The sequence below is a fragment of the Podarcis filfolensis genome (assembly GCF_964270895.1).
Source record: "Podarcis filfolensis genome assembly, chromosome: 1".
Taxonomy (NCBI): domain Eukaryota; kingdom Metazoa; phylum Chordata; class Lepidosauria; order Squamata; family Lacertidae; genus Podarcis; species Podarcis filfolensis.
This window is the reverse complement of record NC_139604.1, coordinates 94,294,750-94,310,326: the sequence shown is the minus strand read 5'-3', so window position 1 is coordinate 94,310,326 and position 15,577 is coordinate 94,294,750. Positions and strand designations below refer to the sequence as shown.

Sequence of the window (15,577 nt, the reverse complement as noted above, 5' to 3'; positions counted from 1 at the left end):
TGTAGACACAGAGTGGTTTTACAATCAATCCGCTTTCCTAGAGAACTCTGGGAATTGTAGTTCTGTGAGGGGAATAAGGATCTCCTAGCAACTCTCAGAACCCTTAACAAACTACAGCTCCCAGAATTCTTTGGGGGAGGCCATGACTTTTTAAATTTGTATGAAGCTGCTTTAAATGTAGTATAGTAGTAGTAGCAGTAATGCAGATGAAGCCCTACTTTTATGCCAGGGCATTGTGTGGGAGAATGGCAGTAGCCACAAAAATGTGGGGAATATGGGGTGATGGCTGGGATCATTGACAGCCGTATATTTATTTGGGTGAGTGATGGACACACCCTGGGTCAGCCTCTTCTTAACCCAACAGCCAGTGAGCCCTGGTCAGACCAACAGCCAATCAGAAGATAGAGGTTGGAATTTAAGTGAGCTGCTGACAGTTTAACAGTCAGATAAGGGCTGCCTTGGTTAGAGATAGGGGATTGGCTAGATGGGGAGAGGGACTTTCTACGTGGGATGATTGGGGGGTTCTTTGGCTACCCGAGTGGGTAGTAACTGTCAGTGTGGGCAGTTAGGGTTTGAACTATCTGAACTATCTGAGTGGGGTTAGCTAGGGAGAGCAACCCAGCTTTGAGTCCCTGGGAGAAAGTTAAATCCTAGAAGGGACTGAGTGGGTGTTACTGACAGGGGTCAGCAAACTTTTTCAGCAGGGGGCCAGTCCACTGTCCCTCAGACCTATATTTGGGGGTGGGGGTGAACAAATGAACAAATTCCTATGCCCCACAAATAACCCAGAGATGCATTTTAAATAAAAGGACACATTCTACTCATGTAAAAACACCAGGCAGGCCCCACAAATAACCCAGAGATGCATTTTAAATAAAAGCACACATTCTACTCATGTAAAAACACCAGGCAGGCCCCACAAATAACCCAGAGATGCATTTTAAATAAAAGCACACATTCTACTCATGTAAAAACACCAGGCAGGCCCCACAAATAACCCAGAGATGCATTTTAAATCAAAGGACACATTCTATTCAGATAAAAACACACTGATTCCTGGACCATCTGCGAGCCAGATTTAGAAGATGATTGGGCCAGATCCGGCCCCTGGGCCTTAGTTTGCCTACCCATAGGTTAGAGCACTGGTAACCATTTTAGGTGGGAAAAAGCTACCTGAGACTTGTTCAATAAAGAGTGCTGTTTAAAGGTTTCTCTGAAAAAGTGTGTGCTTTAAACTAAGTTTTGTGTCTCCTTATGAAAGCATCAAAAGTTAAATCTCTCACAGATTTTAGTTAAACATACCATACCTCATGCTTTGAACTTCTGGGTGGGGAATAAATGGACACTGGGCAGCCTTTACAGAAATATAATACGTTGCTACTGTGAAGTCATATATGTTTCCACAAATGTTTTAGTCTAGACCTCTAGAGAGAGTTTTGGCTATTAGCAAACTCAAAATATCTGTCACGTTACCCAGCACCCTTCTTTAGTGAGGGTATCTGTCACAGTGGGTTGGCAGGGAGTGGAGGAAACATCTTAGATTACTGCAATGTGTTATCTGTGGGGCTGCCTCTGAAGATGGCTCAAAAACTTCATCTGGTGCAGAATTTGGCAGCCAGGTTACTCACCGGGGCAAGATGGTTTGCTTATATTACTCTGATCCTGGCCCGACCGCACTGCCAGTCAATTAGTTTCCAGGCCCAATTGTAAGTGCTGGTTTTGACCTATAAAGCCTTAAACCAGGGGTTGGCAAGATTTATCTTGACTTGGCCAGATTGGTCCCGTGGAGATCCGTCTGTGGGCTAGATCACGGGTGCACAATTTTCTGCGTCTACGCAGACGCAATTTCCGGTGCCGCGAAAGCGAGTCCCCATGCTGTGCTGTGCCAGTTTAGTGCAGCGAATGAGTGGGCAGCTCGGCTCGGGGGTGGCTTGGGGGCCGGTCAAACGACCTCCGTGGGCCACTTCCGGCCCATGGGCCTTAGGTTGCTGACCCCTGCCTTAAAAGGTTCAAGACTGCAGTACCTCAAGAACTGCCTTTCTCCATATGAACCAACCCAGATCTTGCAATCATCCCCTAAGGCTTTTCTTTGTGTGTCTCCCCCATAAGAGGTCCCAGAGGGTGGCAACACGAGAACGGCCCTTCTCTGCAGTGGCTCCCTGTTTGCGGAATGCTCTCCCCAGAGAAGCTCACTTGGCACCTACATTATCATTCGATGTTCTTTTAAATGTGGTGGGGGTAGGGGCTATTGGTTTGTCTTGTTTTTTATTATGTATTTTATGTCTTTATTTTGTATTCCTATGCTGTGGACCACTCTGGGATTTTCAGATGAAGGGTGGTATGCAAAGTTAATAAAATAAGTAAATAAATAAATTTATAAGGGAGGAGAACGTGTTCTGAGAAAAATTTGCTCGTTTCTAGTAAGGACCTCTCTATTGCTTACGTTATACAGCTGAAAAGTGTCATGCCTGCTGATTGTTCTGTATAAATAATAATTTGTTTTGCCGGTAGTCACAAATAGCAGAAGCTTTATGAAGAGCTATTATACTCCAAGGCATATCGCCTAAAGTAGCTTTTGTAATAGCAACTGATTGGAGTGTTATCATCACCACTGGAGGCCTGTACATTCTGACGCTCCACCAGCTTCTATATTTTGTTTTAAATGCTGTTGTTTCTCTTCAGTATTTTTTTGAAAATCACTCCCAAGGTAAATGTAGAAATGGAGATGAGCGATGAGAAAAGAACAGTACGTTGCTGTGATCCAGCTTTCATTGCCTGCATAGCATGCAAAACTTTTCTTTCCCTTCCTAGAAAGAGTCTCTATATGTATACTTCCCACCAGGCAGGACAAACAGCAGGGGCCTGTTGCTAATAGGAACCTGTGCCATTCCCCCACCCCCACCCCATGTTTGGGAGCAATTATGTCCAGTACAAAGGAATTGCTACAGGATGAGAGCAATTTAGCAATTAAAGGGCTGTATTTAGCACCTCACTTTCCCTACAAGAAAGGCAGCTGAGGGGTGGCAATTTGTGTGGGAAATTGCAGTCAAATATAGCTAGCAATCTTAGCACTAGTTAATGCATGAAGGGGTTAAGACCATAGAATTATGTTCCTAGATGCCCCTCACCTGGAGGGAAGGCAGTTAAGTTCCCTCCTTTGTTCATTCTCTTTTTCATCCTGTGAACTCATCGAGATAGGATGGGGCCTGAGCTGGCTCGCTACAATACAGTAATATGGCTCAGCACCACACTGCCATGCAGTGGTGGCAATTAATCCTGCTTTACAGAGGACAGTTGTCTATTGGAAAGGCTGTGTGAAGACAGAGTTCTCTCTTCGAAGGGCTGTCTGATCCAATTCCAGTTTAAAGATTGAGCAGGGACCATGAAGTTGCCCATCAACACTTCAGCACCTGGACAGCAGACTGAGCAGGCTGCCACATCACCTGCTCACAGTCTTTTCTATTACGGTGAGATGTATGGTACTTCTATTTAAATTCTAGTACTGTACCCTTCTTCCTGGCAATGTGTTTCCTCTTTTTTGGTGCTAAATAAACAGCCACCCTCTGCAGTGCTTGCTCAGACTCGCTTTTCTTTGAATGAGGTCACGAGAGGCTTGTTGGTGTTTTGTAAGATTTGGTTTGATTTGCAAACATACAGGTGCAGCATAGGTAAAATCTTTCTGAGCTCCAGCTTATCTCTCTGACCCTCAGCCTCTGTAGACCCTCAACAACTGCAGCTCACTTCCTTTTTCACAAACACAGCTGGGTGACCTTATGCCCAGAGAAGGGAGGAGATGTAGGAGAAATGATATTCTCCCTTCTAGGAGGAGTTTCTGTTTCCTTTAGCCTTTGATAAAGCCAATCTCCTTAGCAACAGGAGGATCCTGGGCAACTTGTCACTGCAGTGTACTTTTCTTTTCTTTTCTTTTCTTCTCTTCTCTTCTCTTCTGTTTTAATTAGATTTCTTACCTGCCCTTCATCACAAGGTCCCAGGGCAGGTTGCAATTCTTAATGGACACCCCATCTCTACCAAGTGGTGTGAAATTCCAGTGGTTTTCACACTCAGCCAGGGTTTGTTTCCTTTGGGAAAAATGAGGTGCAGAAGAGGCTGTAGTGCCTTTATGAAATATGGTTTATTCAACACACATATTTACATCTGTGTCTGGATGGAGAGAGGGTTCCAAGCACCACATCTCAAGAGGGGCTTGCTCCCACAGTGGCGCAACATTGGATTCAAAGGCAGCCAAAACACCATCTCTGTGTCTCCTTCAACACAGCTTGTCCATCCATCAGCCCATGTGGCCTCTGGCCCTACCCTTCTTTCCCAAAGCCCTTGCTAAAAACGCAGCCCAAGTCTTGTGTAAAAGGTACATTTTTTTCCTGTGGTGACATCACACCCCCTTCTGAGACTGAATGTCCCACCTTTCAACATCATCGGGAGAACCTGGCACCCAGGAATTTTAGGAGATCCTTGCCTCCTGCAAACCCATAAATTATATCTGCCTGCTGGACATGTTTGAGGCCCACCCTCTCTCTTACAATCAAGAATCACTAAGTTGTTAGTCAGCAGGGAGGTTGGCAGGCTGGCAACCAATGATGCAACTTCTACTGAAGTGGCCTCAACCCAGGACCTCAACCCAGGACCCCCCTGCCCAGCCTCACTCAGATAAGCAGCAGCAGTGGCGTAGTGGGACAGAGAACCTGTGAGGTGGGACAAGGTGCCCGCAGGGTGGGGCAGGGTGTGCCAGAATTCCAGTGCCCAAGCCCTGTTCCATTTCGGTGCCCTGCAGACCTGCTTTGCTTTTCGGGGCAGTACAGAGCCTGCGGGCGCCCAAATCACTGTGTCAGTCCCAGGAGAGTTGTGTGGCTCATGCGCGGTAAGTGCTGCCCCCCCATGGTGTGGCACCCAGTGCACCACACACCCCCAGCTACGCCTCTGAGCAGCAGCAATAACTGTGTTTCATGAGGGCAGCCCCAACCCAGCCCATGGGCTGCTAGTCTAGGGATGGAAGGGTCTGCCAGTTGTGGTTCTCTCAGTTTCTCATTTTTCCATTCTTCTGTTCAGTTCTTCACATTTCTGCAATGATTTGTTTGCTGGTCTTTTTTTATCATAAAAATTCAGCAGCATTTTAGTGGGAATTTCCCCTGATAAACACAGTTTGGTAGGAATTTTTTACTAATATTTACAGTTTTGCAAGTTTTCTTAATATAATGCATTTTAGTACGTGGTTTTAAACGAATATGTTCATTTTTATTCACACCTCAGCCTGATTTGTGCATTTTTGTAAATATGGTTTGGTTGGAGAACTGCATTGCAGTGGATTTTGTGGAAGTGTGGATTTTGAAGGATGGCTGTGTTTTGTTTCTCATACTGTTTCAGAAAGTGCAAATTTGCCTTGAAATGTGAACTGAATTTAATTTCTCCCTCCTTCCCTAGCCATTACAACCCCCAAAGACCAACTTCAAGCCCACAACAGTATTTTCTACCTGTTTGCCAGCTGCCCTCACCAATTCCTTACCAAGTATCTACCTTCAACAGATCTGTTGGTCTTCACTTCTTAGAGAGGATTATCAAAAGGGGAGTATCAAAAGTTTTCTGCACTCCACACTGTTTCCCCATGAATTCCCCATTGTACACTTTTCAGGGGCCTATTTGCCTCAACACTCTGGCCATTTGATCCAATTTTTCTTTGTCTTTTCACACAGGCTGCTGAGTCACTAATAATAAGCCACCTGAATTCCAGGCAAACTGTATGCATTGCCAAATTATTCCACTGCTAGAAAAACGAAAGAAATGAAGGTAGGAAAAATAGGTAGGATGAACATGCAGGAGGCCTCCTCAGTATTGGAGAAACGTGTTGCTTGATAATTTGCTGGAGTGTTCCTTGTGTTGTTTATTCTGTTTTTAAATCCCAAAGAGGCTGCTTAGTAAGAAAGAGTGTTTTGTGGTTGTTGTATTTTAATTTTTTAAAGTATATATGGGGGAAAGCAGTGAAATGTCATTAATATCTTGGCAAGATTGCTGAGGCTTTTTTGTGAAGTGGAAGGACAATGGCAACAAAATAATAATGTGTCTGCATAGTGAAGTTCAGAGGAAGTGGCAGTCTAAAAAATAATAAATCTTTGAGGAAGTAGGCCTGCTATAAATATTTCTCATTCTTGGAAACTCAATTTGAAGTCCAGAAGTTAATGTACAACTTAAAATTAGGGAAGTGGCAATGGGGTGAGGACTGTCAAAGGATCATGAAGCCTTTCCTGTTTTTTAAAAACCTTCTCCTGATGAAACATGCAAAAGATAGCCACGGATTTGCGCTTTGATGTCACATACTCCCAATAAATATACACAGTTCTTCACTGAGCTGGGTAGATGCAGCCTGTTCAGGGAATTCTGTTTCAAGCTAACCCATGTGCGCAGCACTGGGATCTGAAGGCAAGGCAAACAAATCCCAGTGAATGACTCACTGGGCTTATATTAATTCCAGCAGATAATCATCAGACCAGACTGATGCATCTGCAGGAAGGTCATAGAGAAAGTACCCAGTTTCATTATTCCAAGGAACCCACTCATCTTTATCTAGAAGTTTCTTTTCAAATCCACGTGTCTGATCTTCCACCCTATTGGATATGCTTAGGGCAAGAGAAAAAGTGCTCGGACATGGCGCTTGAAAGCATGGACCTGTGCCTAGAAACGTGGCGCAAGAGGAAATTTGGCTGAGCCCTTAGTCACAACCACCTACAGTCCAGCCCTACTCAGTTGATGGAAGGCACTTCTTGCTACATAGAAGCATGACTTTTCGGGCATCAAACATGGATATGTATTAATGGTTCTGCGTCTGGGCTTATAATGAAGGATGCAGGCTGAGTACTGAGTTGGGAATCATCCTGGTCCATTAAGGCCAATGAGGCATTTCTTCACCAAACTCAATCTGCCCTCAGCCAGCCTCCACCTGTCTGCCTCCTTTCTTTCAACTGGTTCAGGAGATGGTGCTGGTTGTTAGTAGATGGGAGAGAGGATGAACAGGAGTGGGAAGAACTCTATGGTCTCCATCTACTGTTGGCTTGCCTGCCTTTTCCCCTATCAGCCCCAGTGGGCACTAGATACCATTGGGATTGGTGCTTTCTGCACATTTAAATTTGCTCTAAGTTACCGTCTTGTGTATTTCTTCACACTTGTGACTCCCACATATCCAATGAAGTCTAGCTGACACCTGGCCAGATTTAGCTGAATTTCATGCCTAGGTATTTTTGGAGGGCAATATTGGAAGTGGGAGTCAATTTAGTCCAGGGGTCCGGCACACTTCCCTGCGCCTCATCAGCTGGCCCTTCCGAAGACCTTTGACTCCAGCAGAGTAAACACAGCGGATGTAGAAGCTTGAAACGTTCTGTCGTGTGGTAGCAATAACTCAGGCTGACACGCAGCTCTCCTTATCTTAAAGTCTTTATTCTCACACAGATCAACACATCGTAAATCTTCCCGGTGAGACGCAACTCATGTCGGCTCTCTCCGTGTGCGTCTTTCTCTCTCTCTCTCAGAGATACTGGCCACTCCCAGTGTTCTATGCCCGCCCTCAGAATGTGAGGCGTCATCACTCAGAACTCTTAACCCTGTAAGTTCTGAGCCCCCTCAACACCCCCTCTCGAATCACGTTCTGAGAGGACTTCTGAGTGTTCAACACCTTCCCCATTGCCTTCCGCCCCTTCCTGGCATCATTGTTAGGCACCTGTTGAACCTCACAAATCTCAGGTTCGCACTGTGCGAAACCAACCCACGCATTTGTGACCTGAAACCTCTCAGGTGGAATTCCCTTTGTTGCCCTTGAAGACCGCCTGGGCACAAACTGGGATTCTTCTCCTGACCCACTGGGGCCAGCTTGTGCGTCTTCCTCATCAGAAGACTCCCCCTCTGACTTGACACTTCTGTGAGCTTTCTCCATTATGCGCACAGGAGATGAGGGCTCACTCTTGGACACTCCTTTCACAACCTGTGGAGACGCCTCCCCCTGGTCCTGATCCTGATCATCGACCAGGTCACCATTACCTGGCTCTCCCTCCTGCTCAGATTCGGATTCAGACAGACAATCTGAGACAGTGTCATGGCTGACTTTGAGCCTTGACCTATTTCCCTGCTGCTCTTTGAACTCAGCATGCTTACTGACCAGAAGCTTGGTCTGATCACCTTCTGGGTACGCAAACCTCCACCCTTTTGTCGCGGGTTCATACCCACAGAAGATCATTTCCTGGTACCTTGGACCACCTTCTTGCTGCAAACACTTTGGTACAGGCACCATGGCCCTGCAACCAAAAGTGCGAAAGAAATGCACAAGCGGCTTCTGCCGATGAAGCAGGAAATACGGGGTGTCACCTACCACTGCATTGTAGCACCTGTTCATCGAGAAATTGGCCGTTTTTACCGCCTCCCCCCAAAAACTGTGAGGCAAACCAGAGTCATCCAGTAAGATCTCGGATGCTCGGACCAGAGCTTTACTCCTAAGCTCTGCCACGCCACTCTTCTGAGGAGAAGTCACCTTGTGACGTATCCCCCTCTGGCGAAAGAAACCCTTTAGAGCAGACCCAGTGACCTCTGAACCACGGTCAAACTGGAAACCTTGCACCTTGGTGGAGAACCTCTGTTCCACCTCCGCAACCCAATCTTTGATCAGTTGCGCTGCTACCTCCTTAGCTTTCAGCGTGAAAGCCCATGCGTTCCTGCTAAAATCATCTGTCAGCACCATCAGCCACTTGGCCTTGCCCAGACTTGGCTGTGGCATACCTACAAGGTCTGCATGCACAAGCTCAAAAGGCCTTGTGGTCACCCTCTCCACTCTGGGATCATCAAATCCCTTGTTTCTGGCTTTCCTGCAAGCCTTGCAATTCAAAGGTTTACCACACTCTTTTACCTTGCAACCTTTGGTGCACTCTGATAACATCTGGACGTCCTCACAGGACCCATGTGACATTCTCTTGTGCCACACGCAAGCACACGACACATGAGTGTGGTCAGTGGCTTTCCCCTCACCCTCTAGAGGTGATTCCAGAACAAAGAGGTTGTTCTGATTTCTCTCAACACTTACGAGCTCCTTCCCATCTCTGGAAATTGTACAAACATTTTTTTCAAAACTCACGGAATATCCCTCCTGCAAAAGAGAAGGTACAGACAGCAGGCTATGTTTTAACTCAGGGAGAACATAAACCTTCAATTCAGCCTGTAAAAAAGGGACAAACACATTAGAAATATGGGTTACACGGCCCTGTGAACCTGTAGCAAATCTAACAGTTTTCTCAGTTGAAACAGCTTTGCAGTTCCACATTTGTCCATCAGGTGGCGCTGTGACCAGATGGGCATTCGCAGCTGAGTCAACAACCCAACGTAGGACTCTCCCCCCCCTGGAGTTGTCCTTCTTTGTTGCCTTAGCAACTGACTTCCTGCTCCTCCCGACCTTGGAGCTCTCGTTGCAGGTGGTGTTTTCCACAATAGCCATCGAAGCAGTCAACGTCTCTTGTTTCTCACGCCTGCCTGCGCTGTTGCCATGGAAACCCGCCTGGTTCCCATGGGAAATGTCCTTGGGACCTTCCTGCCCTTTGTCTCGCTGTGGACAGCTTCGGCGCAGGTGCTCCGGAGAACTGCAAGCAAAACATCTCCGAGTGGAAAACTTTGCAAACTGGCCTTTGGTCTTGTCTGCCCCCCCAACCTTTCCAGCAGCCCTCCTCCTTGAGGCTTTTCTGCCGTTGGGAAAATGGCTTTTGGCTTCTGCTGTGGTTTCTCTGCAAACCCCTTCCAGCTCCTGCCAAACAGCCTGGGCACTCTCAAGACCCTTGGAATGGCCTTTCTGGCCTGCACCCCCAAACTCTGGTGCAAAGCCTCCAGAGGAACAGCTTGCCACTGCTTTCCTCTTTCCAGCTTTCAGCAGCTTCCCAGCACACGGCTGCTCATCTCTCTGGCGTGTCAAAGCATCGCAGCAGCTTTCAGACACGGCTTCAGCCCACTTTGGGCTTCCAGGGCGTCCCACAGCCCCTCCTGGACTTCCTGGGCGTTCCCCAGCTTCTGTGCAGCATCTGGCCCCCTCTGGGCCTCCAGCCCCCTCTGGGCTTCTTGGGCATGGTGCTTCCTCAGAGCAATTCTCAGCCCCCTCTCTGGGCCTGGCTCCCACTGCTTTATTCAGTGCCTGCCTTCTCTCGGCCCAGGGCTTGCTCCCGTCCACCTTATCAACAGGGATTGACGACTTCTGGCTGTCTGCCATCTCTCCCCGGGGGCCCAGCTTACTTACAGGTACCTCCCGGTCAGGCAGATCAGATCCTCCCAGCGAACTCCTGGCTGGCACCAGCTACGCCTTAGCTGGCCTCTGGCTGCTCCTCAGCCGATTCTGCCTGCAGCTTTCACTTTCCCAGCGAGCTCCCTTCGCTTCTGCTGGCACCAGCTTCTCCTTGCTGGCCTTTGGCTGCAGCCCTCTCACACGCACGAACGTTGCTTATCTTTATTGCTGATCTCCATAACCTATTGCAAGTGGGAGTCAATTTAGTCCAGGGGTCCGGCACACTTCCCTGCGCCTCATCAGCTGGCCCTTCCGAAGACCTTTGACTCCAGCAGAGTAAACACAGCGGATGTAGAAGCTTGAAACGTTCTGTCGTGTGGTAGCAATAACTCAGGCTGACACGCAGCTCTCCTTATCTTAAAGTCTTTATTCTCACACAGATCAACACATCGTAAATCTTCCCGGTGAGACGCAACTCATGTCGGCTCTCTCCGTGTGCGTCTTTCTCTCTCTCTCTCAGAGATACTGGCCACTCCCAGTGTTCTATGCCCGCCCTCAGAATGTGAGGCGTCATCACTCAGAACTCTTAACCCTGTAAGTTCTGAGCCCCCTCAACAGGCAAATGCATTTAAGGCTTGCCTGGATGATTTTGTTTAAAACAACAACACATGAATGAACATTCACAAATGTTTCTAATGAAATCCTCTCCAGCAGGTAGTTGGGTTATATTATGAGTAGACAACACAGTGCCTTCCATATGTTGATGGACTACAATCAATTCGCCATTCTGACTGGGACTGATGGGAGTTGTAGTTTAACTATATCTGGGGAGCACCATGTTGACCAGCTCCTAGCCTATATGATTGTACATAGTCACAGCCCACCTGTCTTCATCTAAAGACTGGTCTACATCTTACTTTATTCACATGGAGGGTTGCTTCACAGTGGCAGCTTTCTAGGTCTTATGTCAAGCATGGCTTCTCATGTGGCTTCTTCCCATGTCATGGGGAATTTCCATGGGTTGTATCCAGGGAAGTCAATACACCCACAAAATGACTTCCTTTCAAGCAACTGAATGTCTCCTCTTCTGCCTCCTCCCCACCCCCCCTCTCCGAAGTCTGCTCCACAGGGTTGGGAGAACCCCCTAGAGTGGATTGGGGTTGTTGCATGCAGGAAGAGAGGGTGGGGAAGTTTCGCTGCGCAAGCAGAAGTGGTACTACTAGCATAATGACCCCATGTCAGGAAGAATCATGTGACAAGTGACACCAGATCTTACTGCCTACTTGTAGAGCGTTACCGTGCAGGACCACATGGCTAGGATCACAGGATGGTTGTGAAATACAAAGACATTGGGCAGCTTGCATCTTTGTGCCAGTATCAGTGAAATTATTTCCATCTCAGAATTGGCAAGCTAAAAATCATACAATATGATTGTCAACAAATACAGAAATTCCAGATGGGCGCTATGCCATGGACACTGGGGAACTAGTTGACATGGTAAAAGGTAAAGGTGAAGGACCCCTGGATGGTTAAGTCCAGTCAAAGGCGACTATGGGGTGTGGTGCTCATCTCTCTTCAGGCCAAGGGATCCAGTGTTTGTCCACAGACAGCTTTCCGGGTCATGTGGCCAGCATGACTAAACCACTTCTGGCACAATGGGACATCGTGACAAGTGCCAGAGTGCACGGAAACGCCGTTTACCTTCCTGCCGCTGCGGTACCTACCGTATTTATCTACTTGCACTGGTGTGCTTTTGAACTGCTAGGTTGGCAGTTGACATGGACAGGCCACCAAAGAGCCAGTCAGAGCTGTGTTTTCCCCCTCTTTGGCTATTCTACCTGCAAAGAACATATGACTATGTCATAGTTCTGATGCATGCTATTTTTCTCTGCTTTGGAGTTTAAAGCATTATGAATCTATATGTGAGCTTTTTGTGTTAGCTGCAAGCAAAACACAATTACACATCTGATGAAGCAGTTCCTGCAGCCTCTTGAAGGGATGTTTTTCCTTGTCATTTAAGTCAGGCAATGAATGCATGGGCAGGAAGAAGCATTTTTATAATGGCATGTAATGAATGAGCAACTTATGTGAAGGCTAGCAGAGAACATCAACAGTTAATTATCAACCCAGCTAGAAGCCTAGTGAGCTCTCTTCTAGCGTGTGGTGAGTGGGGACGCTGTTGCAACTGTTTCTTTAATAAAGATCAGGCTTACGAGCCGCTTTGCTTCTCAATATACTATGGTTGGCCTATGTTATTTTCTCCTGCCAATAGGGAACCCACTTAAGGACTCTATATGGGCTCTGGAATACCCCATAAAGGAAAGGGAGCAGTTTTTCTTATAACAAATCCCTGACTCTTCACAGAGCACAAGGTCCTGAAAGATTTGACCAACTCTATCCCTCTGGAAGCACCTCCAACATGGCCAAGAAGACAGAGACAAAAAGTTTCCTATGCAGAGCCCAAGCTTTGATGCCGAGTCCCCTTTTATAAGACAGGGAACCGAAACACAGTTCATGGGAATCCTATGCTGTCTCTGGCCTGAAACCTTGACTAACCTTGCTGGGGATGCTGTTTCCTGGAATATAAAAATCAAAAACAGTCTGTGTACAACAGGTTTTATTGCTTCTCTCTCTCTTCTCTGTTGCAGCAAACTGAGGTGACCGGTTTACAGATACTGACTTAGCTCCCATGTGTACAAACTAAAAGTAAGAAGTTGACCAGAGGATCTGGAAAGCCCAAGAAAAGCAAAAATTGAAATTGAACCCAGTTGTGAATTCATGGTTACTTCTTAGGAAACAATTTTGTTATTGTTTTTTAAATATCTTATGCTCCCTGTTCAGCTGTCCAAATGCATTTTCATTATTGTAGGGAAATACAGTTAATTCTCTAACTGTTCACATCATGAACTTAAAGGCCACAACAAATGTGAATTGATTTGCACAAGAATTTGATTGTACTCCAATTCCTATCAATATCTTTTTTGGTTCTCTGTCAGGCCCCGCCCTGGGCCAGATAGACAGAGGCAGGATCAGGGCCCTCAGGCTCTCAGCAGGGTTTATAGAAGCACTACTGCTGCTGCTCAGCAGAGAGGGCTTCTTCTTTTAAATTGTTTTTATATTCTTTTATATTCTTTTTTAAAGCATTTAAATTGTTTTTAAATTGAGCTGCAAGGGTACTTGGTGGGATATGCCTGGGAAAAGACGAGCGGGGAGAGCAGGGGAAGGCCCAATTACAGTGGTTTTGGGTAGGGGGAGCTATGGCGTGGGAGGAGGGACAGGCCGGGTATGGGGCACGTGGCCCAGTGACTGTGCAGTGTTCCAACCCATACTCCAACCTGAGGAATTGTGGTTGAGGAATTGTCATATCAGCCAGGCCTCGGGTCCTGCTACTGTTGAATGCCAGGTCGGCCCAGAATAAAATCTCCCTCATCCATGATCTGATTATGGATGAGGAGGCTGATCTGGCATGTATCACTGAAACCTGGGTGGGTGAACAGGGTGGAGTTGGTCTCACCCAGCTGTGCCCACCTGGGTACTCCTTGCAGCATCAGGCCAGACTTGAGGGTTGGGGAAGCGGAGTTGCTGTAGTTTATGGAGATTCTATCTCTATCTCCAGGCTCTCTGTCCAGTTGGGGGGGGGGACCTAGCGTGTGTGTTCCTGGCATTGGGCAATCGGGACAGATTAAGGATTCTGCTGGTTTACCGCCCGCCTCGCTGCCCAGCAGTCTCTCTGCCTGAGCTGACAGAGATGGTCTATGAGGCGGTGCTGAAGACTCCCAGACTGTTGGTTCTGGGAGATTTCAACATCCATGCTGATGCAGCTGGCTCTGGGTCGGCTCAGGACTTCATGGCCACCATGACAACCATGGGGCTGTCCCAACATGTCACTGGCCCAACTCACATGACAGGCCACACTCTGGTCCTTGTTTTCTCGACTGGGCAGGAAGAGGGTGATTTGAAGGTGGAGGGCATTGACACCAATCAGATCACTGCCTGCTGAGATTTAGGATGTCAGCACCTTTTCCCCTCTGCAGAGGCGAGGGACCTATTAGGAAGGTCTGCCCTCAGAGGCTGATGGATCCAGTGGGATTCCAAACGGCTCGGGGGGGGGGTTCCGGCTGGTATGACTGGTGCTCCTGTCGAAGCCCTGGTCAACCTCTGGAACACCCAAATGGCTCGGGCTATTGACACGATTGCCCCTGAGCACCCTCTCCCACTTGTGGAACCCCATTGGCCCCCTGATACACTCCAGAGCTTAGGGCAAGGAAACAAGCTGGGAGACAGCTTGTGGAGGAAAGATCTGAATGAATGCAACCGAACACTGGTAAGGGCTCATTATCAAGCCTACCTAGTGGCAGTGAAGGCAGCAAAGAAGGCATATTTTGCTCACCGGCCAGGTTGATCACCGGAGCAAGACGGTTTGAGCGTATTACACTGATCCTGGTCCGACTGCACTGGCTACCAATTAGTTTCTGGGCCCAATTCAAAGTGCTGGTTTTGACCTATAAAGCCTTAAAAGTCTCCGGACCGCAACACCTCAAGGACCGCCTCTTTCCATATGAACCTACCTGGACCCTGAGATCATCTTCTAAGGCCCTTCTTCATGTGCCTCCTCCACAAGGGGTCCAGAGGATGGCAACACAAGAACAGGCCTTCTCTGCAGTGGCTCCCCATCTGTGGAATGCTCTCCCCAGGAATATTTGCCTGGCGCCTTCGTTATACACCTTTAAATGTTCCTCTTTAACCAGGCCTTTGGTTGTTCTGATTTACCCCTTTTAAAATTTGTTGTCGTGTTTTAATTTCTTTTAGTGTTAATTTTTATTGTCTTTTATTGTTTTTGTTGATAATTTTAATACTTGTTGTAAACTGCTTAGGGATTTCGCTACAATCTTGTGTTATATGAATTTTGTTAAATAATAAAAAGGGGACATGAAGAGAAAGTTGCATTTAAAAACACATCCAATTTGGCACCCTCTGCTAATGTAGCCTTGCCTTGCTGTCAAACTCAGGGTGCAGTAAAATATGCGCAAACTGTAAAAAGAAGGAGGAGGAGGAAGAACCCGAAAACAGTCTGACATCGAAATCTCTCTCTCTCTACAACTGCTTTGTCACACTCTGCAGACAAAATGCTTGTGGCTCTTGATCAAAGAGTGTTATGAGACAGAACTGGTTTCTTCTTGATGTTAAGAGAGCTTTTGAAATTGGTAGTCTAAGGCACACACGTTAGGATACATGATTCTGCTACACCGAAAGCAGGTTGCAGTGGGACAGTTCAAACACAATGCAATTTATGCTTCAAAGGGGCATTTTAGATAATTAGTTGCATAC

At 47.1% G+C, this 15,577-nt stretch overlaps 1 long non-coding RNA gene across 1 annotated transcript; it reads left to right on the top strand.

Annotated features, from left to right (window-relative positions):
* Window positions 1-6,636: 6,636 nt before the first annotated feature.
* On the top strand, window positions 6,637-12,483 carry LOC310766613. Its single transcript, XR_014550281.1, has 2 exons — window positions 6,637-7,251; window positions 10,868-12,483. It is a non-coding gene; the product is annotated as an uncharacterized lncRNA (long non-coding RNA).
* Window positions 12,484-15,577: the final 3,094 nt, after the last annotated feature.